Source organism: Platalea leucorodia, assembly GCF_965183815.1.
Source record: "Platalea leucorodia genome assembly, chromosome: 6".
Classification (NCBI taxonomy): domain Eukaryota; kingdom Metazoa; phylum Chordata; class Aves; order Pelecaniformes; family Threskiornithidae; genus Platalea; species Platalea leucorodia.
In genome coordinates this window covers 54802683-54816407 of record NC_138828.1, presented here as the reverse complement: position 1 = coordinate 54816407, position 13725 = coordinate 54802683, and the positions used below count along the sequence as shown (strand labels likewise).

The following is a 13725-nucleotide window of genomic DNA, read 5'->3' as shown; positions in this document are numbered from 1 at the left end:
AATAGGTTCTGGGTTCTACTTTTGTGGTGCCTTGCAGACATCCAGCAAAGGACCATACAGAAATAATATTTCCATCACCAGTTTTTATTTCACTATGATTTCTATGACAGAACTTTTCAAATTCTAGAGCTGGAGAAGGATAAACAAATTCTAAAGGAAGGTTAAGGTACAAAATAGAATTTCAGAAATACATAAATTGTAGCAGAAATCTGGAATTAATAATTTAGCTCGGACAAAGCAGCAAAGACTTGCTATTAATAAACAATATTTAAAAGTCTATTTGCTGCATATTCAAATTAATATGGTAAAGAAAAATATAAAGCACAAAAGCAAGGCAAGACTAGTCATTAATTTTAAACATGTTTAGTTACAAAGTTTATTTTAGGTGAATATTAAACTTATTCTTTTATAGAAAATTAAGATTGTGGCAACCTATATGATTAAATGATGCCACTAGTAGTAGCAGCGGCTTCAATAGCAAAAGTCAGAAATGGTTATCTGTATTTTTTGTCTCTTCACCTAGGTATCTTAGTTTTTACAATGCTGTTATTTCCTGGTAAGCCTTCCTTCAAGAAGAATCACTCACTGTTGGATCCTAATTACCTTGGCAATGTTTTCTGCACTGCTAGTTCTCTCTACTATTACTGTATTAAATAAGCAGAAGCACATATATCTCAAATGAACTCTGAAACACCCTACTGAAAAGAAGGGATATTATTATTGTTACTTTACTGAGCCTTCCCCTGTATGCACCCATTTCTTATTATATCAATTGTTAGATGATTTCAGGTTACATTATTGCACTTGCTTGATGCAAGCACTATCAATTCCACGGATGTTTATCATGAAGTATAATGAGGCTTTGATCAAGTCATCAAAAAGAATGAGAATAAGAATGGCAATTACAGGAATTACAGATAATCCACTGATTCTCTTTAGTAATGCCTATTATGAAAAGTATACTTCTTTAAATTTTCAGAAAACATCTTGATCGTGATAGCCCAGGGCTGAGGACTTCAACATTTATGGCAAAGGTCTCAGCATATATTTTATCAGCTGCTAAGCACAGGAATTCAGTCCAAAAATGTCTTTGCAGCATTTCTTTCATTAAAGTAACAACTGTGGCGTTACTGAGAAAATTCACTTTTGGCTGTCTAGCTAGAAGTGTCAGATAACTTTCCACATACTCTGGCTTTAAGAGAGCAGGAGAAGCTAATTTTAAACTCTTCTGTTTTAATTATGGAACCATGACTTACACTTTTCCACAGTCCCTGCAGTCAGTCCCAGTCTTCTTTTCAGGACGAAAAGTATTTGGTTCCAGGAAGTCTCCTTCTCATAAGAAAGGACCAGTCTCATTATTTCTTATCTTTTTCTCTTCTTGGTCATTAGGGTTTCCTAGGTGATACTGCACCTGTAAAACCTCTTCTTCCTCCTCCTTTCTCTACTACACACCATTCCTGATTCTATGATTAAGGCTGATCTGAATTTCCCAGGGGAAACAACATCTGCTGGCAACTTTTCTTCCCACCCGAGAGAGGAGAGTGTGGTTATCTTGAGAGACAACAATAAAATCCTCTATTAACAAAAACTGCTCACATAAAAAGGAATTAAGATGCCTCATATCTATTTGGTTCGTACAGTCTCCTCAATTTGTAAATAGGTATGCGAACAGCTAATATGTAACACAGAATAGTCTTTGCATTCCAGTTCTCCAGGAAGAACCACTGCAAGATCTTCATCTGAATTATTATTTTTCAATAAAGTATATATTTTATCACCATAAGTTATGAAGAATCAATACAAAAACTACATTACCTTGAACACAACAGGTAGAAGGGAGTATTTCAAGATTAGTAAAAAAAGAAGTCCCCTACACATCATGCATTCACCTTTAATTCTGACATACCAACAGCTAGAAAGTAACCTTGAAAAGTATTACCTCAGGTTTTGCTGTTGTACATTCTTTAACCTTGCAAAACATTTAATAAGCTTTGCCATTAGTATGACACAAACTTGGCCAATATCTGAGCTCAGAGTTTGTTTCATGTCTCCTCTAAAACTTGTCATCTGTGGAAAGGAGATATTCATCCCCACCTTTATTGTAGAACATGACTTGGCGCTGCAATAAATTGCCTTTCTGTTAGAAAATTTGCTTTGAGACTTGCCAATCACAGACTAGAAAAAGTCACCAACTCTGTTCTGAAGGTCAAAATTGAGGAAATAAAATTCTGTAGAGGGGATTATCGTTCAGGGAAGGAGACAACACATGCCCCTTCAGGGAAGCATATTATTTTCCAGTAGGAACAGCACTAGTGTCAACTTTGCCATTGTAGATAATTGCCACCTTTTAATAACACAGATGTTTTCCAAAGGATATAATTAACAATTTGTCTTTCTTTTCTACTCTCTAGCTATTCAAAATTTATTTCTGTTTCAGTAACCGGCTAACTTTTCCATACCAAACACTTTTCCACTGCAGCTATTAAAATATTGAAGAAAATTTGCCTCCACTGACAGAGACTACAACAAATATAGTTTCGTGACTTTGCAGTTTTCCACAGATGACATTTAGATTAAAACAGCATGAGAAATGCCACAAACCTCTATCACTTGTGTAACCTGCAGAATTAATGAGTAAAGTTCTAAAGACTGAATTTCTTTTAAATTCAAGATCATAGAGCAATATGGGAAATTAAAAATGGTTGTATTTCCTTACCAACTTTCAAAAAGATCTCATTGAGGCTTGCATTAGTGTTTGAGTACTACTCATACTTCTGCATATGGAAAACAATGCACATGCTGGCATACCAAAAAATTAAGAACTCTTTCTGCATTTTTTTCTTCATTACTGGTACAATACTGGTTTTAATATTTTATGTTGTGTTTCTGGCAACTACTCAAGCTTTACTAAATGTAACAGGATGATCAAACAGTTCCATGTAATTCTGTATCGGAATACTGCAGTAATTGCCAGAAAAAAAACCCCAAAAACAAAACAAAAAAAACCAACAACTTAAGTTTCCGTTATAATCATATTAGTATTCTTCTATAACCTTAGTAAAATCTCTGTAAAATATTTCTAGTGCACCTTAGTTATTTTCAGTGAAACTTAAAACTCTAAACTATTTTTCCCCACATTAATCCTAAAAAGCAGTGAAAAAAGTTCTGGTTTGTGTTTTGAGCTCTGAATTTTGAGCAAAGGTAATAAAAAAATTTAGACTTGGTTCATGCTTGTCACAGAATGTGTCCTCTAAAGAATAAAGTTTTTGGTTTAGAACTGTCAAAGTGTTTGAATATATGAAAATTATGCAAAAGATGTCCAAATGTACTCTAAAAGCTGTATAAGCCACATTATAATAAATTAAAATATTTAACAATGAACTTTTTCACAAAATTCTTCAGGACCCTAAGATGACCATCTAATAACTTTTTTCTTCCCTGAATCTTGTCATCCCTTCCAGGATTCCAGAGCTTTATGCTTATTAAAAACCAATGTGACTTTAAACATTTTATCCTTAAACTCAATCCTATAACTGAAATAAAGAAAATTTGTCATTAGAAATTAGCTGACATTGAACTAAGCAAAGATATTGCTCAGTCTACTAATTCACATTTTAATAAATATTAAAATTAACAAAATTCCTACTCTTAGAATTGCAATTAAATCAATGTATCTTCCTATTTGATTCTAAAAGGCAATGAAAATAATTTACTATTTGTCATATATTCAATTTTAATTTTGTTAAGCTGTTTTTAACACTAAAGAAACAAAGAAACAAAAAAATCTATCAGCTGATCTACATCCTCAGAACCAATTACACAAAGCCTCCTCAGACAAAACCTTTCCTCTCAGTAACAGACTTTCATAGACTATTATTTGTTAAAGAGAGTCACAAAGCAAATACAATGATTACTGATGGGAATGATAAATCTCAATAATTTTAAGGACAAAACAGACTCAAAGGAAGGTGCTATAGAGACAAAAATAAAGATGGAAGTAGTCCTTAGAAACTTAAAGATAATAAAAAACATTAAAAAATTGTACTGAAAATGTTTCAGAGGTTTTTTTATTTATTCAGCTACAAAAATAAAAACGATAAAAGAAAAAAACAGAAAGACATGGCCTTAGAACTAAAATAAGTCATACATTGAACATTTCCTAGCACTGGTTTCAGTGATGTAAGACTGCATTTTCAGCTTCTCCAAGCCCAACTAACAACAATGAAAGGAATAGTGTTTTGTGTTCTCTCAGAACGCAGTCTTGCATTATCTTTTCCTTCTCAGCAAAGAAAAAGCTTGCATTGGTTCTACCTCTAGCCTTCATCCCATTACTCAAATGATTTGACTTACCAAAGAAAAAAAAAAAAGACAATAATAAAAAAAAAATTGAGTTTAAATTGTTTACCTAGATAATTTCATTGTTTTCTAAAATGCAGCTTAGAATCATAGAATCATTTAGATTGGAAAAGACCCTTAAGATCATCGAGTCCAACCGTTAACCTGTCACTGCCAAGTCCACCACTAAACCATGTCCTCAAGCACCACGTCTACCCATCTTTTAAATACCTCCAGGGATGGAGACTCAACCACTTCCCTGGGCAGCCTGTGCCAGTGCCTGACTGCCCTTTTGGTGAAAAAGTTTTTCCTAACATCCAGCCTAAGACTAGCTTGACTAAAACCGTTGAACTGATACAAGTAAGAAGGAAGTCTTGCAGTAGAGGACAGGGTTGACAAACTAGGGGTTGCAAAGAGCAGAGACTTCTTAAACTATGTTTGAGAATAGAGAAATATTTCCCTGCCAAAGGATCTAATGTGAAACTGTGCTTACATTTTCCAATATTTACATTGTTTCTGTCCAAGCAATTTATGGCAAAATGGGAGAAACTAGATCAGAACCTTTCTTTGTTCAGAATGAGACGATGCATTCGTCACGTTCATTAAGGATTTAAACGAACTTCAGATAGTAAGCAATTCAAAGCAGCTGACATCAACAAGCATTGATTTAAAGTGTTCCACTTTCCCTTCATATAACAACTTACAACATCAATTTAAACCAGCGATAATTCTGCGGTTTTATATCAGAGTGACATTTATAGTTAAGTCCTTATAGACCCTATAAAGTACTATTTTGTGCAAAAATGAATTTTAACTAGTGAACTGCAAAGATACTAGGGCTAAACTGCAGCACAGTCTTTATAAGGCAAACTGTCCTGTCAGTCAAACTCAGTCCTCTTGGACTCCAATATGTTTGTAACTGCCTCTTAATTGGTAACCGGCTGCGTGATAATTCCTCCCCTGAAGAGCACATTTCTTTTGTTTTTACTTTATCCATTTTGCCATGGGGGATTATGCAGATGGTTAGCACCCTGAGTACATGGGATCGCCAGGCAATAAAGTGGAAAGCCGTTTAAAGTCAAGTTTTGTAACTGATACTCACTCTACAGTCAAATGTTCTTTCTTATAAAAAATGGCCTGGTAAGTTTTTTACGAAACATCTCTTTGGAACAACTCATTTGACATCACTGGCAAAATTTAACTCTTTTAAAGAGAATCCTAGCTAACTGACACATATACAATATTTCAATTTTTTTCTTTTAATCATCCTTTTTGTCGTATTGTGTCAATGCCATGGAGGTGGGAGAGGAAGGTTAAGTGTATTATTTCAAGAATACAAGAAAATGTCCTCTGCTTAAATGTCAATGTAAAAACAAATTTTAGCTAATTTCAGCTGTATTTCTGCTAACCTATAAGCTTTACATAAGAAAATCTGAATTGTTCAATTTTCATCCTCTGATAATGTTATATTTGTATTATATTTTCAATTTATTAATCTTTTAACCAGGGTGATAACATTTCAGTCAGTGGTAGAAGATATCCTTCAATATTTAGATGATATGGATTTATCAGCCTCCACAGGAGACCTTTGAATGAAAACATATATAATCATGCATATATCTTGACAATTATTTTGATTACTCTAATAGCCTGGCAATAAATCTACACAATAGACTCCAATATGATCTTGATACCTTGAAAAAATAGTATTCTCTTCATATCTCCTATTCAATAACTGTGCTAACAACTATGAAATGCAATGCTTTCATCTATCTGTAATCAAAAATTTAAAAAAATATAGAGCTATGCATCAGATGTGGGAAAACAACACCAGAAATACTTTTGCTTCAACTGGCTAATATTAGCTAGTGGATTTTTTTTTTTCAACCAATGCAATTACAAAAACCACGATGAAACACAGTTGCATTTTCCAATTTCCTGAGCTTGAATTTCATCTAATTTGATTCCTGTACAGCCATAAGCAAATAGTCCTACCTCAGCCAAAGGCTTTGAATGGTAGTTATCTATCAGTTTCACTTTTGAGGGTCTATCATAAAACTGTATTTTAACTTTCTAGGTCAGCACTTCTGAAGTGTCAAACATCCCAAGGGAAAAGGAAGAATTCTAGTTGGGAACAATTTCACCCTGAGTCAGCATTCATGTAGCTTACTGTGAGAAAAGCTCAGGCAAAATTTTTTTAAAATAGAATGCAAAAGGCAAGGAAAAACATAACCTTAACCTACATTATCATCCATATCTTCATGTCTCATAAATTAGACAAAATGAATTCTAGCAATGGAGTCACAAGAACGCTAGTCAAAGCTTATATAGAGGGAAATGGAGATTTTCAAAACCTACAATATTCCCCCTGTGTCACATGTGACACAGTTCCATACTGGTTTCATTTTGACACTAAATCAGGAAGGAGACCTTCAATTTCATTATTTTGCCTAGATTTCTTTTTATATGATATATTGATAAAAGATAATGAAAATCTCATTTCAAAACCAGGAAGGCTGTATTTTCAAAATAACATCCTGCTAACAAAAGGTTGCCCAAATAGAAAATAGCAGCCAAAATAAAAATAAATTAAATGCTCTGCCACATAATTCTCTCAGAACAGAGTACCCAATCTCAAATGCTATCCACAAAACAAATATATTTCTCAGGTTGTAACTTTTTTTTTTTTTTTTAACACAGAAGATTGAAGGTTTTTGCTTCCCCATGTCTTATGCATTTTAGACATCACTTTCGTGTTTTTTCACTAACTGAGGTGCTATACTCAAAAGAATTCACTCCCAGTGTAGCCAGGGCCTAACACAGTTTTTATTAGATATTAACGCAAGAGGCTTAATCTGAGGTGATTTTAAAACAGATTTCCACAGAAGAGGATTGAAATCTAACCCATGTAGGCAGTTTACCTTCTTCTGCACAGCTGTCTTGCATCAACTATTTCAGCCTTTGCTTTAAATTTGTAAGAAGATGCCATAAATGCCACAGTCTCCTTTTAATGTTGAAATATCTTTGTTTTTTATTGTCTCATATCTTCTTTTCCCTAATGTATTTTATAATATATCTACCAGTATTCTTTTATTAATAGACATTTATTTGGAGTCATCCAATTCTACCATATTACCAGTGATTCCTGATATCTGGAGGCTCTTCTAAAGCCATAACTCAGCGGACTGATTAGAATGAAAAATACGATGGAAATTTCACAGAATTTAAATGTAAAATTAAGTTCTGCACAATCTGATTAATTTTGAGGTTTCCCTTCAGAAAACGTAAGTAATCAGTTTCATAGTGTTAATTACAATGGATTACTAAAGTTTAATTTTATTTTCAATTTTAGATTGCTTGAATGAGAAGTCCAGTAACCATGTGATAGACTGCTAATAACTTAAAATGTTTTCTTAAGTCTTTCATTCAGTTCTTGACATAGATTACATCACAAGATATTTTGTCATCTCTGAAAGTGAAAGAAAAAGCACTGGCTTTGCTTTGCTGATGTTAAAGGCACACACACCAATCAGTGAGTAGCTGACTTACAAAAATCTCATAACAGGGTTTTACTAACCAGAGGTTATTTTGTGCTCAAGTATTACACCGCAGTTCTGATAGGTGTAAATAGCTAAAAGCAATAGTAGAAAGACTGGTGCTAGAGATGACATGAGTTTCATTATGCCAATTTAGGTAAAGTGGTCTTGTGTGTACACAGGGATCACTGTGCAAGATATTTCTGATGGTCTCTGCTTACTACAAAATGGCCTTTCAGTATCTGTATGCAGCAATGATCTATCTGTACTATCTACAATTCACTGCCATCTAAATTGAAGAAATCCACAACATCCTTCTCTCGAAATTGAAGAGATATGGATTTGATGGTGGACTCTTCAGTGGATAAGGAATTGGCTACATGGTCACATCCAGAGGGTAGTGGTCAATGGTGCAATGTCCAGATGGAGATCAGTGACAAGTGGTGTCCCTCAGGGGTCCGTATTGGGACCAGTACTGTTTAATGTCTTCATCAATGACATAGTGGGATCGAGTGCACCCTCAGCAAGTTTGCAGATGACACCAAACTGAGTGGTGTGGTTGACACTCCTGAGGGACAGAATGCCATTCAGAGGGACCTGGACAAGCTGGAGAAGTGGGCCTGTGTGAACCTCATGAGGTTCAAAAAGGCCAAGCACAGGGTCCTGGTCGGGGCAACCCCCAGTATCAATACAAGTTGGGGGAAGAAGGGATTGAGAGCAGCCCTCCCAAGAAGGGCGTGGGGGTACTGGTAGATGAAAAGCTGGACATGAGCCGACAATGTGTGCTCGCAGCCCAGAACCGTATCCTGGGCTGCATCAAAAGAAGCGTGGCCAGCAGGTCGAGGGAGGTGATTCTGCGCCTCCACTCTGCTCTGATGAGACCCCACCTGGAGTACTGCATTCAGCTCTGCAGTCCTCAGCACAGGAAAGACATGGACCTTGTGGAGCGGGTCCAGAGGAGGCCCACAAAGATGATCAAAGGGATGGAACACCTCTCCTATGAAGAAAGGCTGAGACGGTTGGGGTTATTCAGCCTGGAGAAGAGAAGGCTGCGGGGAGACCTTATCGTGGCCTTTGAGTACTTACAGGGGGCTTATGAGAAAGATGGGGACAAACTTTTTAGTAGGGACTGTTGCGATAGGACAAGGGGTAATGGTTTAAACTAAAAGAAGGTAGATTTAGACTTGATATAAGGAAGAATTTTTTTTTTTTACTATGAGGGTGGTGAAACCCTGGAACAGCTTGCCCAGAGAGCTGGTAGATGCCTCATCTCCAGAAACATTCAAGGTCAGGTTGGACAGGGCTCTGAGCAACCTGGTCTAGTTGAAGATGTCCCTGCTCATAGCAGGAGGGGGTTGGACTAGATGACCTTTTAAGGTCCCTTCCAACCCAAACTATTCTATGATTCTATGAAATACTTCTGATATAAAACTGTAATTGCAAGATATAGTAAAACCTGAATCTTCTGAACTTTCAGGATCAAAGAACAGAAAAAACAGCATTATTTTTCTAAATGATCTTTTCCATTTTGCCACTATAGCATCAAAGAACCAAAACCTACTGCTTTGACACTGCTGATAATGAACTTGTCTGGTTGAGCTGGGTGCTGGATCTGTGTGGCTCCTCTTCTGTACCACTAACTGATCTTTGGAAAAGGCTGGGATTTTCAACACAAATATGTGTTCTATACCTTTTGTTGACTGAAACCCTAAATTACCTTAAAGTTCTTCATTCACTAATTCAGAAAAGTGGCAGTATCATTTGTAGTTCATTACTAGCTTAAAAAAACAGGTTTGTTTTAAATAATAACAAAAAATAAAAATCAGCAGGCAATACTGGTGTGGTATTAGGAACCAATCTGTGAAACAGTGATTTGGGGTCAGAAACCTGGATTCATACCCTTTTCAAACAGCAAAAGAGTTAAAACTGCAGCCAGATATTAACTCAGTGAATGACCAACACCTTAGTAAATGAACAAATGACCATATTTTAGCTCATTTAGAATTTTCAGGCAACAATAGGGAGAGAACATATATTTGTCTTTAAAACTACAGGTGTCTTGCATTTGAGAAAAAGGACAGGGTGGATAAGGCTGAAGACACAGATATATGGACTTAAAGGAAATTAAGACAAGTACCAAAACATAATGGTCAAGTATAAGGAACTCTGCCTCACTCCTGGAGTACTGAAAATTGTTTATAATTCGTTTTTTTTTGTTAATTTGCTGTCAGGGCTTGCAAAAACATCTCTGAATTAGTAAAATAATTTCACTACTGAGAGTGAGATAATAATGAATTGTATTTCAGACCAGTGTCCCTGATCTGCCATTGCTTCAGCTGTTCTATATGCCCACTTGTACATGGATTTCAAGAGGTTAAGACAAAATTGTATGGCATAATGACAATTCATATTTATTCTAATTGCCACAATTTAGTAGAAAATTATTTTGGCCAATAAATCACTTTCAAGCATTCTTTCTCAAGACAAAGCCAGGCTTTATCACAAGGCCAGCTGTCAGGGATTGTTTGTTCTTTAAAGTTACAAACTTTGGATGTATAAAAGCCCAAACGTCATTGTCAGTGTAAGAGTCTTTTAGAAGAGTAAGATCAGTTGATCTGTCCAACAAAGAAAACAGAAAAATAATACTGAATACTTCAATCCCTATGATTCATATCTGTTTTCACTTTCAAGAACTTGTTTCATTCTATACCTACTGAAACGAAACAATACACATTTCACATCTGTGACACAGAATTGTCTAATTTGGGACTCAAAATTGATATTTTTACATCATGAAATATTATCAGAAACAAAAGATTATGTGGCAATTCAATTTCTTTTATCAGTTAAAGAATGGAAGTAATTTTCTCTATGGTTGATCTGTTCAGAAATTTATTTTAAATGTTGTCTCCTGATCCTCCTGCCTCACTTCTCTTCCTTCAAAAAAAGACTATAAAACCCCTAAAGTAAACAAACTGTTACTCTCTGTTGCACTAACAAGTATATTGAATCCACATTGGCTGTCCTGTCACTTAATTTTCAAATCACTGAGCTTACGAGTCACTATTGCCTAAATGTCAAAACCATTTCAAGGGGGTTTAATGCTCACGTATCTTATATAGACAATAATTTGAATGTCTCTGGGTTCTCTCTGGGTTATGCAATAAATATATAAACTGAAATGTTATGGATTCTTAATTTGTAGTCCACAGACTTTTTTTTTTTTTTTTTTTTAGTCAGGTGTGAGACTATTCCAGAGAGATTAAAAAAAAAAAAATCTGAAAAATCTCATTTTCTTAAAACTTCAGTCCCTGAAAAATCTTGTTCGTTCTTCATCTAGGGTTGTTCCTTTTTAAGAGGTATTCTTGGACTTGTGCTTGGTCCTTAAATCTCTAAAGTATAATTAGCTAAAGGTATTTTTTTCATTTCTCCTAGCTTATTATTTGTAGGATCTCCTGTTAGGCCCAGACCTTCCCAAAACAATTTTGGCATTTATAATATCATTGCTGAATTGAATTTGCTCTACAGGGTCCTGAAGCTGAAACCACAACAGCAGATTGCAGCTTCCCTTCCTTTTATCCTCAGGAACATATTGCATTAATTTTAAATTGGTTTACTCTCATCTTCTGGGCACAATACATGGTATTGTAAAACTATGAAGTTCTATACAATCTGGAGACCAAAATTAAACGTTACATAGTGTAGTCTCTCTTCCTGTAGGTCACAATAACAGCATGCATCACCAAGGATATCCAAGAAAAACAGTGCATTTGTAATCCAGAAGTTATTAAATAGGGAAAGTAATTTCTCTCAACAGTCTGAGACATGCCTGAGTCCAATGATATTTATGAAATTAATGTCTCGCCTCTTTGGCAAGAGACAAAAAGGTTAAATTGCTACATACATAGATTTTCAAACCAGAACAATTAATTAATCTGGCTTTCAGTATAATGTAGACCACAGAGCCTTAAGCCAGTAACTTCTGCATTGGTTTCTCTCTCATATCCCTTAGGCAAACCACCATGTTCTCTCCCAACTAACCAAAATTAATTATATTTATTAAAATATCAATAGAGGCCAAGATTTCTGAAAGAACTAATTTCAAATATAAGAAAACAAAATATAGTCAGAGTCAAAATCCAGAAGATTTCTTTATGAAGAACAAGCTTAGACATATTAGTAGCAATGTGTAACATTCTCGTACACTTTCAAGGATTTGTAAGTTAGTGATAAAATCCAAGAGGCTATCAGGTGAGAGAATCTATGGCTGTTAAGTGGAATACCTATACCACAAATAGCTTGACGGCAAAATTCTCAAATGAGGAAAACTTCCCTTTGCATTTAACAAGATTGCTGTATTCAGAGAAACTGCATAAAATCTGTAGATCAGTTTTACAGTCCAAATTCTTGATGTAACTTCAAGTTTCAATATACTAACTACAGGTACCGCATATGCATGTCATTTTCAACGTCTTTAGGAAGAGAACACATTTCAGGAAATATAGAAGGACTGAAAGTATCAAAGTAATGCAGAGAAGAAAAACAATCTGTATCCTTCCCTGGCATTTCAGAATATACTTACTATGAGCTTTAAAAGTAAGTGTAACAGCTGATATTGCCTTAGCTTAGGGTTTACTGTACATTTAAAGAACTATCAAGCATTAAGTATTACCATTATTATTATTTGATGAGGACAGGGCATAGACTGAATTTTACTGCTGAGGTGGTTGTGTTCCCCATTATTCCAGTCTCTTGAATTGTGTAAAACCCTTCAATCTGTTAAATGACTCCATTTTATATCACAGATTTGCCAACCTCTGCAAGGACAGGGACTGGTTCTTTTCCAAACAAGCCTGAATATCCTTTACAGAAAAACACATGGACAGATGGCCTTCTTCCCTGCTGATGTTACATTAGAAATGTGCTTGGAGGGAAATTCTGTCAACATCTCAAGTCATATTTTTGCCTTATTTATTTTGAAATATTATCTAATGTGGTGAGGTTCATTAATACATTTTATATTAGTGTTCAATGTAATCTTATTTGATTCATAAAGGATGTTCTACATTTCTCTTTATCTTTCTGCGGGGAAAACAAAGCGTGCAACAATCTACCAAAGTAAAAACTTTAGAGGAACATAATTTTTATAAACATTTCTTAATCTATTTTCTTCGATTTAGTTCGCTCTAGAATACCCCCCCCGCTACCCCCAAATACTTAGATGGTATTGAAGGACTGCACTTTCAAAACAGTTTTAGCAACCCCAAGTTGATGAAGTAGCCAGCATGGATTTATGACGAAGAAATGTCTGACCAAACTGACAGCCCTCTACAATGAAATGACTTGATGGATGAGGAGAGATGAGTGGATGTTGTTTATCCTAAGCCTTTTGACCCTGTCTCCCATGACATCTTCATAGACAAACTGATGACCTACATAAAATGACAGTTAAGTGGACTAAACCTGGCTAAACAGCTGGGTTCAAAAAGTTGTGATCAGTGGCACGAAGCCCAGCTGGAGGCCAGTCCACTCGGGGTATACATCAGGAATCTATACTGGGGCCATAAATGTTTAATCCCTTCATTAATGATCTAGAAAATAGCACAGAGTTCATCTTCAGAAACTTTGCATATGACACAAAACTGGGAGGAGTGGTTGATACACCTAATGGTTGTGCTGCCATTCAGAGGGACCTCAACAGGTAAAGAAGGTCAACAGCCTCCTGAGCTGCCTTAAGATGACCATCACCAGCAGGTCAAAGAGGGGAGCTTTCCTTTCTACACTGCCCTCATAAGAACCATCTGGAGTGCTAAGACCAGTTCTGGGCTCCTCAGTACAAGACAGACATCAACAT

The 13725-nt window shown here is 35.5% G+C and overlaps 1 protein-coding gene across 1 annotated transcript in view; it reads right to left on the bottom strand.

The window, feature by feature from the left end:
- The window catches only part of SGCZ (sarcoglycan zeta), a gene marked incomplete at both ends in the record, with an annotated part of 486557 nt that overhangs the window by 81429 nt on the left and 391403 nt on the right, over positions 1 to 13725 (bottom strand).